Raw genomic sequence first — 14,647 nt, 5'->3', positions numbered from 1 at the left:
TTAACTTACCTAATGTTACAATTTCCCACATCAAGATTCCAAAAGACCAAACATCTGTTTTGGTAGTGAAAATGTTATCAAACAAGGATTCTGGAGCCATCCATCTAATAGGTAACCTTCCCTAAAATAATAATTGATATAAAATAGCTTGGCCATTATTCTGATTCAGCTTTTAACAAATGCAATTATCAGTTTAAAAAAAAAGTTCCTTTCTACTTTCTGCTCAGTTAGTGCTGATATTGTGGTATTCTGGGATGTAATGTGTGAATATACCTAACTCCTGAATGGAACATAATTGAGAAGTATATAGAGAGTATTATCTTATCTTCTCTCCCCAAGTTCGCTTCATACCATGTGATGTCTGGTCATTCCATGAGTAAAAATAGGAAGAACACCCTCCAGGTGTTTAAGGTAGATAGAAGCACTAGATGGAAATGACCTTTGACAGCATATAACTAGGACACTGACAAATTTGTTGCATGCTATAACCTGTTTGTGTTCTAAAACCTGTATGCAGAAATGTGTGTAAAACTTACAAATGTATGTAAACATTTAAATGTCTAAAAGGAAAAGAAATGCCTGATAAATTTCACACACCACAATGTTTCTTCAGTTTAGGGCTACTCATTGGGCTGTCTGTAATTGTATCCACTGCAGGAATCAAACCTCAAGTTTTAGTATTATAAGCCCTCAAACTTAATGAGTTGTAAGACAATAGGTAATATCTGGTATTTTGTAATAAATATATATGTGCTCTAAAAACATTTAATTAGTTGTTTTTACACCATGCATACAAAATATCTGGTAAACAAAGTTTTGAGAAACTAGTATATTGCACACTGACTAGAATAACAAATACCATGTTAAATCCATCTACAAATCAAACGTGAAGAGTCAGTTTTAGTTGGCTTTTTTTCTGTAGTTAATTTATTTTCAAAATACACACGTACATACGGTATTGGAAATAATAATGGAAACAGTAGACAAAATAATTAGCAGATGGGGATTATCTCTCCCCTTTACTGTACAAAATTGAGCTGCACCAGAATAAGTAGAGTCATATACTGATGGTTCACACAGGCAGTAACTGCTGTCTAGTCAATTAGACCCATCACACCTTCATAAAATTTACAGCAGTAAGCATATCCACTACTCAGCAGTGTGGTGGATATGCTCATAACTCCCAAGATGGAAATACAACATGAAGAAAATAAAGTTTTGTCTGATAAAGGTTACACCAATATCATACCTTGAAGTGATATTTCATATTTTATTAGTAGCTTTATGGAAACTTAAGAGGATATATATAAAACCAGTAATGTTATAATAAAAAAGTATGTTTGTTTTTTTATTGCAAAGCCACATTAGGCTATCTGCTGAACCTACCAAGGGGAATCAAGCCCCTGATTTTAGTGTTGTAAATTCAGATACTTAACCCTGTACTAGCTAGGAGCAATAAAACAGTAATAGAAAGCCTGAATTCCAGAAGTAGTGATAACTAACTTAGGGAAAATTATATATATGATTAGTGACAATCCTATAAGTATCTTGCCAATGATCTAGCTGTAAGTGTAGGTGTGAATATTACCTCAAAAATAATAAAATACACATTAGCACTACGAGGCTTCAAAGAGTATGTAGCAGAGATGCCAACCATTATGATTTGAGCGTAATCATTACGATTTTGGTGCGTACGTTACGACTATACGCTCATACAGACAAATATTACGACTTGTTGCAACTCCCAAATTATTATATATTACATAGGCCTAAACAATAAAGTGATAAATTGTTCCCCCAGGGCTTGAAAGGGGTGAAAAGAAAATTTATAGGGAGATACAAATAAATTTTGATAATAGATGAAAGACATAGTCCAAATGGCTACTTGCGATAATCATGTTTGTGCTTGAAATAATAAAAAATATTTGTATCTCTCACATCTACCAACAGTTTGAGTCCAGTGCTTCTCCATACTGTGTAAGTGGAGGAATCCATAGCTACATCAGTGCTTGTTAGCCAATCAGCACTTCCGCAGATGGGTAATTCTCATTTTCTAAGCAGCATAGAAACACCAATGCGATCATTCACAAGATGGGAAAAAAAGAGGCCTCATTCACCAGATTGGCAAATCTAAAAGGACTAAAACTGTGAAAGGGCTCTGTCTGCAATCATTACACTAGTCATTTGAAATAGTTGGCATCTCTGGTATGTAGCTTCTCAAAAACCACTGCTTAATAGAGAGAACCAAATCAAAGCTGAAATGGGTACCAAACTTCAAACAGTAGGATTAGCAAAGCTGGATTACAAATGGCAGAAAGTTGAGCAACATCAAGGCCAATGTATAACATATACAGGGAATTATAGTAGGTGAGTAATAGAGATGTGTTGCATCTAAACCAGTGTTGTTCAAGATATACAAATAATAAGGTATTCTGACAGTTAGATATACATTGTTATCCTCAATGTCATTTCCTCAGGAACAAAACCTGTGATACAGGGATCCATCTTCAATCCATAAAATGATTTCATATATGCAGTGTATGTGTTGAAATGATGCTTGGAAGGGAGGACTGGCCGATGAAACACATTCAGCCATGTCTTTATATTATTAAGAGTGTAAGAGCTTCTACAAGAAGGTCAAATGGCAACCTGTCAACTTGACTGAATTGTGGAGAAATAAAACGGTGTTCAGAATATTTTTCAATCATGTTTTCATAAATATACAGTAGTATAAAAATGAGGTTTACATTGCTCTATTTAAGACATACATGAAATACTAGTATGCTGTACATTGTACAAAGTATTCCTTTAAAATGTTAACAGCAATGTGTTTTAATAATTACAAGTTACCAATTTAATTCCAATTCCTATTTGCTTGTGACTCCTGTATGTGCATCACATCTACATTTCCATAATTATATCCAATACTGACTTTCTCTTTTCAGTCAAAATATGAAACATTTGCATGATCATTAATTAGCATTAAATTGGAAATAATGAAATTTTGAATAAAGTAACTACATTTGTTAATCAATTTTATTAAAACACTTTTTGGTGTTGAAAAATGGGTGCAGTTTCCACCTATACTATAAAATTATAATTTTTAATTTATTTAAGTTACTTGTTTTATGAAGTTGTATCAGTAAAGTTGAAATCACATGAACAGGGCAAGAATGTTGTCAGTGAATGAGACAAATAAATTATTTACATGACAACCCACTGAATTGGTGATGTCTTAAACTTCATTATTTCACCAATAAGTTGTAACTGTTTCATTTCTCTGGCTTATCTTTTTCTCCACTTTTTACAGGATTATACCTATGTATGTATCAAATAAAATGTCAGTAATGTCAGAACATCATAACATGTTTATTGAGAAATAAAAACATTAAATTCATTCAAGTTTTATCTGCTTTTAAATATTGTCAGGGGTACACGAATTCAAGATTGTTTCATTGTGATTTTTAGAAAGGTGTTAGATTTTGCGATACTAAATACTTAGTTTTAATTAAATCTTTTGTACTTACTTCTGATCTTCTCTCATAGATGTGACTGGCAATAACATCTCTTGCAAAGCCAAAGTCAGCTATTTTGCATTCTTTATTTCCTCCTACTAATATATTTCTGGCTGCTAGATCCCGATGAATAATCTGAAAATTTCAAATTACCATACAATCATGAACTTGTGTATAGCTTGTTATCACACAATCACTTAAAATACATAAAATCTTTGTATTTTGCTAACTTATTACGAAGTAGTCTTTCATGTTAAGCTTAGTTTCACAGTGTCTGTATCTGTAAGTTATAAATGCTAAAAGTGATTTAATTTATGCTCTTTAAAACGTGGTATCCAGTATGGTTTCTTTACTGTGAAACTTTCTGACAGAGAAATAGAAAAAGTACTTGATATTTTCAACCTGAACAGTACCTTATGTGCACAGGGTTAAATTACCAAGTCAGAGACCTAGTATAACTATCCCTACTTGCATTCAGAAATGCTGGAAAAAAGGGAAGAAAACAGTTGACAACACTTGTTGTCCATGTGAATATTCTAACCAAAGCAAAAATTGTGTGAATGACTGTCACCATTATAACATGCCTGCAGTTGAGATTGTGGAGCATTGTAAATAGTATATCGAACCTTGGATCTTCTGATTTGTTGGCTAATATGCTACTTTCCATGCAGAATTATTTCATACGTTGTCATTATCTAAGATAATGTTGCTAAGATCTTGTTCAATACATATGAATTGTAATCATTTACCATCTTAGAAGACAGGTATTCCATTCCTTTACCAACTTGATAGGCGAACGACGTCAAATCTCTAGAAGTGAGACACTTGGATGTTCTGTTTTGGTTTCCACAAATTCGTTCAGCCCGAGTTTCGCGCAGATACGTTTGAAGCTTTCCAAAAGGAATGTATTCCATTATGATGAGCAGGGGTTCTGAAATGTTTATATAATTTATTATTTATAACAACAATTATGAATTAATGTTAGATTTGCTCAAAATGGTAGATATTTATTGTTCACTGGTGTTTTTATATCTGTTCTTATTAACTATCATCAGAAAATATTTAAACCTTTTATATTTTGTTGTTATTGTCAAAACATTTTCATGTTGTAATATTACTAAATTATTTTTACTTTAAAAAAACTGTACATTCAATTTAAAAAATACAACACCGTTCAATAAATTTCTCAACGTATAAAATGTCACTTTGGGGTTGAAAGTGCTTAGTAACTTTAGCAATTGATCCGGTTATATATAACATATCAGGATTATGATAGAAGTGGGAAAATATTGTTAGTATAGTATATCTGAGTAACCACAAAAGTAGAAATTCGACAACCCCTTCACTTTAGGAAGGTTGATCAACCGAAAATGTATCAGTGCAGTTTGCATAGCTAGTTCAAAGGTGAGTATTCGTAATACAATGTTAAATTTATACCAGATTGAGTGCACAGACTCAACAAACAAACGGTATGGTTTCAATATGTAATACTACGTTCTTATAAAATGAAAATAATTCACATTCATAAAGGTGTAAGTGAGCAAATATATACAATATACATATGAAAGGTGTATCTCTTACATTAGTGCTTTAAAATCCCTAAGGATATGATTTCACACTTTTCTTTCATGATATACTGATGCGATTACAAATAACGTATAATTAACTACCTTACTAAGGTACTTGACTCGTAATCCGATGGTCGTGGGCTCGAATCCCCGTCACACCAAACATACTCGCTCTTTCAGCCGTGAGGGTGTTATAATGTTACAATCAATCCCACTATGCGTTAGTAAAAGAGTAGCTCAAGAGTTGGCGGTGGGTGGTGATGACTAGCTGTCTTCCCTCTAGTCTTACACTGCTAAATTAGGAGTGGCTAGCGCAGATAGCTCTCGTGTAGCTTTGCGCGAAATTCAAAAACAAACATGTAAGGCAAACGAATGATATTATTTTATGACTATTTATGTCAAAAAATATATTTTATTTAAATGACCGTCTTCTTACTGTGACGAGTAGACACGATTGCACGTTAAGCAATTAATTTTTAGCTTGCTAACAACTTATAAGTCCAAGAGCTTTCACGCTGAAACTTGCGTTTTTATCAACCTTAAAAAATAATGTAACTCACAAAAGCAATGTGTATTAATTTTATCTTAAAATAATATACATTATTAAAATACGTATAAAATTACATTCAACAAAATTAAGAGAGACATAGTTGAAAGGGGGCGCGTATCCCCAAATGTTGACCCAGTAGCGAAGTGCCCCGTTTAATGGGGAATACAGACTTGTATATAACTATAATAAAAAAACACAGTTTCAGTTTTCATTTAAAGGGTCATAGTTAACATATCAAATGAGGTATCCCTACAAATTCAAATTTGTTCTGCCGTCTATGAAGTGATATCATCATGATATTACTTTGCTTACCATATGGTAAAATAGTGTTTCTAAAATCAACTATAACATTGCCACTTTCGTCATAAATCACACCACCTTCAGTCGCATTTTCTAGATAACTGTAAAAATAAGGATATTTATCAATACCTGTACAAGTGATCATATCTTAGAAGTATTACAGCGTTTCGAAATTTCGGAAAATGGTAAGTCAGGGTGTTTCGTGGAAATTATGGCTGGCAATGATGAATTCAAATTTGTACTGTATAAAACTATTACAGTTTAACAGGTATAGATTTTGTGTATTTTTCTTATAGTAAAGGTACATTGGGCTGTCTGTTGAGTCCACTGAGTGGAATCGAACCCCTGATTGTATAGCTTTTTTTCATATGCCTGAATACTCGTCTAATTACATACCGTTTATCAAAATCAACATCAAATCCAAAAAAGATTGTTTGTTTTTAAATTTCGCACATAGCTACATTAGGGCTATCTGCGCTAGCCATCTCTAATTTAGCCGCATAAGATTAGAGGGGAAGGCAGCTAGTGATCACCACCTACTGCTAACTCTTGGGCTACTCTTTTTACCAACGAATAGTGGTATTGACCATTACATTATAATGCGTCATGACTAAAAGGGCAAGCATGTTTAATGTGCCAGGGTTCAAAAAAATAATATTTTGTTCGATTAAACCAGTGTGATCTGCAGACCATTGGTGGTCCGCGAGGGTATTCCAGATGACCTTAGGACTTTTTCAAAATAGAAGTCCCATCAATAGCAACGCTTTTCTTTCTTTCTGATTTTTGCGGTGGCTAGCGAAAGTAGGTAGGGTAAAACCGATAGGTGGTGCAAATTGGCTTCTGCCCCTCTTAAGTGGTTTTTCCTTATATGAAAAAACAAGTATAAGAATCACTGAATTAAACCAATAAAACCGTATTTCGAAACGATTGGACATATTATACCAAACCATTTTGACGATAATCAAAATATAATTTAAAGATTCGCTCTACTAGAGTCTTAAATTGATACTTTTATTTAGTCTCTCGATACGACGAGTTAAACTGTTACTCAAATTACACACCCTCAAATGTTTTACTCTAGTAACTTTACTCCTACACAATGTTAAGCCTATTTTAGCTGCCTCACCTCTGTCGGTGCACGATCCTAGTAACGTAACAACGTTTGGATGAGGATCTAAGAACTTCATTATCTCCAGTTCATTAAGTAAATCTTCTTTTTCCTTCTCTGTCGCATGTGCTTTTTTTTTAATAAGGAAAAATAAAATCTTACTTTAAACAAAAGGATTCAGTTTATTATTCTACTCATTTTTGTTTAAAAAAATTAGACCAGAAAATTGCGAAAACAAACTCCTTTTCATCCAGTAATATAAATCCAATATAATGGTAGAAAAGTAAAATCAATTATGAATGCTAATAAAAACATGAAAATATTACCCAGTGACGTCATACAGTTATTGGGTGGGGATATTCAAAAAACAAAATATATTTTTTGTCAATGGTGGGGTAATAGTAATCATATAATCAATAATAAGTCAAGTGTTTTTTACTTTTCACATTCAATTTTCACTTACTTTAATTATAACAACAGTGAACAGAAAGTACTGGGGAAGGACACGTGGTCAATGTGCACGACGCCATTAATTCTACCTGTGCAATTTAACAAATGAATGAACATAAATTGTTTTGAAACTCCTACCTGCTTTCTAATTCTTTTTTGTAATTGCTGTTAAAGGAGTTAGATTAAGGTAACCAGAAGAGACCTAATGAATAAGTTAAGATTAATGTATTTCTTTGTATTAGAATTACATGTTCAGATTCGTTGTTTTTTCATGTCAACAGTCTGAAAATATATTAGGCATTGCTGTGTAGAAGGTTTAAAACTCTTTTTAATAAACTCTTAAATGGATGTAGTGTATGAAATAAAAAGTTAATAGACAAAAATGTCATTTTGATATGTGCCACTTTTTATTTTTATTAAAATATTTAAATAGCCTTTTTAGCTATTTCAAGCTATATTTTATACTTACATTTCAGCGTCTTCACGGCTACTATGTGAGCTTCGTCGTTTCGACTATTTTTTACGAGCGCTTCGCATTTCCACACTTGTCCGAAACATCCCTCTCCTAGTAGTCCAATAAACTTCAAGTGGTGTCGTGGTATCTCCCACCGTTGCCGACCAGAATTAAACTAAAAAAAGAGTATTTGTCAAGTGTTTATTAAAAGCGACCACTTTGGTACTCGACATGCGTTTACACAAAACATTAGGCACATTAAAGCCACCGAGCTAAGTAAGAAATTACTTTGAAAGACACGAAGCTTCATTTAATCGGATTGTCCATAAAATCGTCTCTTGACTACAGTTATCTTATTAAACTGATTGTCTATATAACCATCTTGACTACAGTTATCTTATTAAACTGATTGTCTATATAACCATCTTGACTACAGTTATCTTATTAAACTGATTGTCTATATAACCATCTTGACTACAGTTATCTTATTAAACTGATTGTCTATATAACTATCTTGACTACAGTTATCTTATTAAACTGATTGTCTATATAACTATCTTGACTACAGTTATTAAACTGATTGTCTATATAACCATCTTGACTACAGTTATCTTATTAAACTGATTGTCTATATAACCATCTTGAATACAGTTATCTTATTAAACTGATTGTCTATATAACCATCTTGACTACAGTTATCTTATTAAACTGATTGTCTATATAACCATCTTGACCACAGTTATCTTATTAAACTGATTGTCTATATAACCATCTTGACTACAGTTATCTTATTAAACTGATTGTCTATATAACCATTTTGACTACAGTTATCTTATTAAACTGATTGTCTATATAACCATCTTGACTACAGTTATCTTATTAAACTGATTGTCTATATAACTATCTTGACTACAGTTATCTTATTAAACTGATTGTCTATATAACCATCTTGACTACAGTTATCTTATTAAACTGATTGTCTATATAACCATCTTGACTACAGTTATCTTATTAAACTGATTGTCTATATAACCATCTTGACTACAGTTATCTTATTAAACTGATTGTCTATATAACCATCTTGACTACAGTTATCTTATTAAACTGATTGTCTATATAACCATCTTGACTACAGTTATCTTATTAAACTGATTGTCTATATAACCATCTTGACTACAGTTATCTTATTAAACTGATTGTCTATATAACCATCTTGATACAGTATCTTATTAAACTGATTTTCTATATAACCATCTTGACTACAGTTATCTTATTAAACTGATTGTCTATATAACCATCTTGACTACAGTTATCTTATTAAACTGATTGTCTATATAACCATCTTGACTAAGTTATTAAACTGATTGTCTATATAACCATCTTGACTAAGTTATTAAACTGATTGTCTATATAACCATCTTGACTAAGTTATTAAACTGATTGTCTATATAACCATCTTGACTACAGTTATCTTATTAAACTGATTGTCTATATAACCATCTTGAACACAGTTATCTTATTAAACTGATTGTCTATATAACCATCTTGACTACAGTTATCTTATTAAACTGATTGTCTATATAACCATCTTGACTAAGTTATATTATTAAACTGATTGTCTATATAACCATCTTGACTAAGTTATATTATTAAACTGATTGTCTATATAACCATCTTGACTACAACTATATGCGCGCGTGTTAATGAGTAGTTGCAATGAAGCCGAAAGAGATGGTTTTATACACAATCAGATTAATAATATGGTTGTGGTCGAACACGCGTATACCACTATATCAAATTTGTATTTATGGTGCATTGTTTTGTGGGTCCAGAGTTACAGGATGGTTTAGCTACACCCTCTCTACTGCAGGGATTCGAATCCCGCACTTTTTTTTCTGGAGGAGGGGATGGAAAACCCTGACCTTTCCCCTGATCCAGGGGGATCGAAAACCGTAACCTTGCCGCTGATCCACTAAAGCCACGATTTTCAAACGATATTTGAAAATTCTTGGTATAAGTACATCACAGTTTATCTTTTTATCTCAGTATAATAATTACACAGTTAGCATTTAATTCTTCATACTAAAATTATATCTACCTAATTAAAAATATTCCAAGTAAACGTTTTAGTCATGCATGCAATAAATTACATTCGAAAGAAATGTCAATTTTTTTCGACAGTTAAATATCTAAAAGAGAAAAGAAAACATCTTATTTTCAAGAAGCTCGTGATATAGACCCATATTTATTTCTGTTGTTTATATTGGAACTCATTTCTGCAAAATCTGAGTAATTATATAGCATTTACACAAACCTAGGAACTCTTCAAGTTTGTTTTGGGAAGAAAAGGAAAAAAACATTACGGGAAAGCATTGTATTAAGTAACTACTCGCATCTGTCGTTTATGATATGTTTTCGTTACAGATGTAAATAAATCATGGTGTAATAATAAATGTTATATAAAGACAATTTTGTTTTACCAATATGGAAATCGACCTTCAAAACATACAGTAATTACATATTGATACATTTATCACACACCTGCGTATCTGCTTAGCATTCTCCATATGGAGAACTGTTAAATATAATGATGAATGACAAAACATATAAATTTAAAGAAAAGATAATAATGCTTTGTCGTACGAAAACAAAATATACAGGCATTAACATCAACCTCACTGTTTACTGTTAAACAAAATATATCTTTCGTGTAAAAGAAATGTGCACAAATCAGACATCGTGAATACGAAATATCTATCATATTAAATTAATGTTTTAAACACATTTATTTTATTTAAAAAGACTGCTTTTCTACTGGTAAACTTTTATACGTGCTTAGTGCGGATTGTGTCTCTAGGTATTATTTGCCTGATGTTGTATAGTAATGAAGCCAACGCACAAGATAATGAAAAATTGAGAACTTAGAATCTGGAAAAAAAGAGACTGCAAAAAAAAAAAAAAGGAAACAAGGCTTTAGATCTACCGATGACAGTTTGCTCAAGTTGAACGTCCCTGTTACGATTCCACTATAAAATTATCGCAAGTCACATCTACTGTTGTGCGGGTTGCACAGGAATTTTGCAAAAAAAAATAAGAAGTAGTTTTAAACTTAATTCGAACTCCTTATTTGTTGTCGTGCTGCAATTTTTTTTCCAAGTTCTTCACTTTCTGCCATCAAAAACAGGTGTTTTCCTCGTGTGCATGTGAGTTGAAAACTACGACTCGTGCATTTTTAGCGCTGTATTTGGAAACTGATACGTGAAAGATTCCAGATTTTGCTGTCACAAAACGTTACTTTAATCGTTATTGTTCATCGTTACTTAACTTTGCTTTCTGTACGTGGATTTCCGCAACTACATTTCAGGAAGTTTTTAACATTGGATGATTATTATATTAGATTTCCCTATTCAGATGACGGTGGTGATTCTTTCCACTGTTTCTTATATTTCGTTGAAATTCATGAGTGAATATTCAATATTTGTTACTACTGCATTTAGCACTATTTCATAATACTATTGCTAGTTTTATATAGTTGGTATTAAGTTAGCTTTTGTAAATGTTGTCGATAATTGATGACTTACGCAAAGTGTGTCGCTGTTGTCATTTTTGCTTGCATTAGACGTGTCACCTTATTTTGGCAAACACTCGTGCACAATAAGCTGTTGAAGAACATACATATATGTCATGTAGGCCTAACATAGTAAGCATGTTATTGCATCTGTTTACATTGCATTAATCTCTCTTGTTTTTTTACTATTCGTCTTCTGTTATATTACACTGTGACATTGATGGAAGCCACTTATTACATCTGTGATAATGCACTATTTTCCCTCAAGAGGGTCCTTTGAGAACAACCTTACATTTGTTTGTTGTAGTTTCATACCAGTACATGTGTTTATTCCCTGTTGTACATTTGTTATTTATTTTGAATAATTTCGGTGTGGTGGTTGGATGAAAAAAACAAAACAATGCAGTAGTAGTTTGTTGAAAAACAAGTAACATTCGCTGAAATGCATATACACATAAGAAACTTAAAAATTTATTATTCATAAATAAAAAAACACTTAAAACTAAGATCAGTAAAAATTGTTAATTAAAAAATGGGAATGAGTCAAACAGTAGAAATCAAGTTGAATTAAAATGCAAAAATTATATTGTTAAGCCTACAACTAGGGATTCTAGAAAAAAAATAAACAAGACTGGAAATGGTGTCTACCTTATTTTCTCAAGCTATAAATCTCTGTTTTGGCTCCATGTTTGCAGCACTTATCAATTTTATTGGAAGTCCGTTACTTCAAAAAATAACGTGAACACCATTTCTACTCTTGTTTGTTTGTTTTTTTCTTGAGTCCCTAGTTGTAGGCTTGAAAAATGTAATATTTGCATTTCTGTACTTTTTTCACATTCTCCATTGCCCCTTTTTAATTTAACAATTTTTACTAATATTCTATATAATTTTTAACAAAATGTATTGTTATTTAGCTGTTAATAAGATACTTTAAATACTTACAATTAATTGCACATGCACTTAAAATATTTGTTCGAATTTGTAAAGATTCAAATAAAGATTACCTTATCGTTAGATCGTTTCTTTAGTGTTTCTCTGTTTTAATAAAGCAAAAACAATACACAGTTTAATAAACATTATTCAATGAATAAATATGAAATATTAACTTACCATTTCTACTGATATACTCTTTCGGGACCGACTATGATAGAGTGCGCTGGCATATGGGCCAAGATCGTTTAATTTGCTTTTCTCTTCTTTAGTCTATTACAAACAAATGGTATCACATCACAGAGTAACATTCAATTGCTTTAATGTAGTACAACAAAGCTCGAGAAGCGGGAAACCTCTTTAAACGTTGTAAAATTACGTATTTTAACACATTTTTCTCAGAAACTTCGAATAAAGCTGAACAAAACATATAATAATATTTGGATATTATTTTTTAATTTATGGATGGTTCTTGTTCTTGTTTGTTACTTAACACAAAACTACGCAAAGGGCTATTTGTACTCTGCCCACCACGGAAATCGAAACGCAGTTTCTAATAGTGTAAGTTCGCAGACATTCCACTGTGCACTTGGGTGCCTGTGTTTTTCTGATAGGAAAGCCACATCGGGCTATCTGGTTAGCCCACCGAAGGAAATCGAACCCCTGATTTTAGCGTTGTAAATCCGGAGACATACCGCTGTACTAGCGGGGGGCCACTTAGGTGCATATTGACAATTTTTACAAAAACGTATTTTTTGTGTCAATCATTTTCGATTATGCATGTTTTTTACTCGAAGTTAAGCATAAAGCAGCACAGTAGGGTATTTGTGCTCTGCCATCCACGGCTATTGAAACCTGGTTTCTAGCGTTGTAAGTCCACAGACATGCCGCTGTGCCAGTGATGTAAAACTTATTAATATGATTTAAACTACAACCAATTCGGAAATGAATGAAATCTTTTCTGGAAACTTTTCCTCTTTTCTTTTAATTATTTTACCCATGAACTTTTTAAACGCTTTACATTTATTAAAGATTATAAAATTTTCATGTTTTTTTTTTTAATATTGCTGATGTTGCTCAATTTTGCAGACAAAACTATGCATTTTATAATATTAAAATATACCTGGCAAATTTATTTAAATTAATAGATTCGTAATTTAATTTTGAAAAATTAAGTTCGACAACATCAAACAACGACAACTGACCTTTTGGGAAAACACATTTTAAATATATTTTGTTAGATAACCTTAATATTAAAAAAAAAAAAACTTGTTGATTTAAAGGTTACGGGTTAAGGTCATGGTCATCATATTAGTACTGTCAATATCATTTATAACAAGATAAACTATGCTCTAAAATAGTCCAAATAAGATGAGGAAAAGTTGTTTCCTACTAAACATGTCTTAAAATTACTTTCTTTCAGTGTTTTAGCATTACAAGTTTTCGAACTCATCATTGTACCAACGAGACGTAACGTGCAATAGCCTAGTTTCAAATTCATAAAACAAATAACATTATCTGCAATTATACATAATGTTTTACTGCAGTTATTAAATTCATTTGTTTCGCTTCGGTTAATAATGAAATAAATGGCCAGGTGGGTTAAAGCGCACGACTCATAATCTGAGGGTCGCGGGTTCGAATCCCCGTCGCATCACACACGCTCGCCCTTTCAGCCGTGGGGGCGCTAAGATGTGACGGTCAATCCCACTATTCGTTGGTAAAAGAATAGCCCAAGAGTTGACGGTAGGTAGTGCTGACTAGTTCCCTCTGGTCTTACACTGCTAAATTAGGGACAGCTAGCACAAGTAGTCCTGGTGTAGCTTTGCGCGAAATTTAGATAAATAATTTGGTTTTTGTGAATAAAAAAATATGTTGCTTAGCAACTCTATCTGAAAAGGAATATTGTTATAATTTGATTTTGTTTATCTGTTTGTTTTAGATATTCGACTAAAGCTAAAAAAAAGGTTTCTCAGCTAGCTGTCACTTATTTTGCAATTACTGACCAGCGGAAAGAAAGCTTGACAGACAGTAGCATTCGTTGCTAACTTTTGGACTACTTTAATGAAATAGAGAGATTTGACCATCACTTTTAAAATGTACTCACAGCTCGAAAGAATGACGCATGATTATACACCACTCTAACCATTTCATCACCTCAACACTCAAAATTTTGTTTTGCTAAATTAGTATTGAAAATTTAT

At 32.2% G+C, this 14,647-nt stretch overlaps 1 pseudogene across 1 annotated transcript in view; it reads right to left on the bottom strand.

The window, feature by feature from the left end:
- The window catches only part of LOC143244918 (tyrosine kinase receptor Cad96Ca-like), a 40,819-nt pseudogene that overhangs the window by 723 nt on the left and 25,449 nt on the right, over nucleotides 1-14,647 (bottom strand). The window contains exons 6-11 of the transcript XR_013025381.1: nucleotides 12,624-12,716; nucleotides 7,961-8,120; nucleotides 7,060-7,170; nucleotides 4,265-4,446; nucleotides 3,528-3,650; nucleotides 10-121 (exon numbers count right to left, since the gene is read on the bottom strand). The product of XR_013025381.1 is annotated as a tyrosine kinase receptor Cad96Ca-like (transcript). The remainder of the gene's footprint in view (nucleotides 1-9; nucleotides 122-3,527; nucleotides 3,651-4,264; nucleotides 4,447-7,059; nucleotides 7,171-7,960; nucleotides 8,121-12,623; nucleotides 12,717-14,647) is intronic.

This window comes from Tachypleus tridentatus, chromosome 2, assembly GCF_004210375.1.
Source record: "Tachypleus tridentatus isolate NWPU-2018 chromosome 2, ASM421037v1, whole genome shotgun sequence".
Classification (NCBI taxonomy): domain Eukaryota; kingdom Metazoa; phylum Arthropoda; class Merostomata; order Xiphosura; family Limulidae; genus Tachypleus; species Tachypleus tridentatus.
Note: the sequence above shows the minus strand (reverse complement) of the source record. Positions and strands in the feature narration are given on the sequence as shown.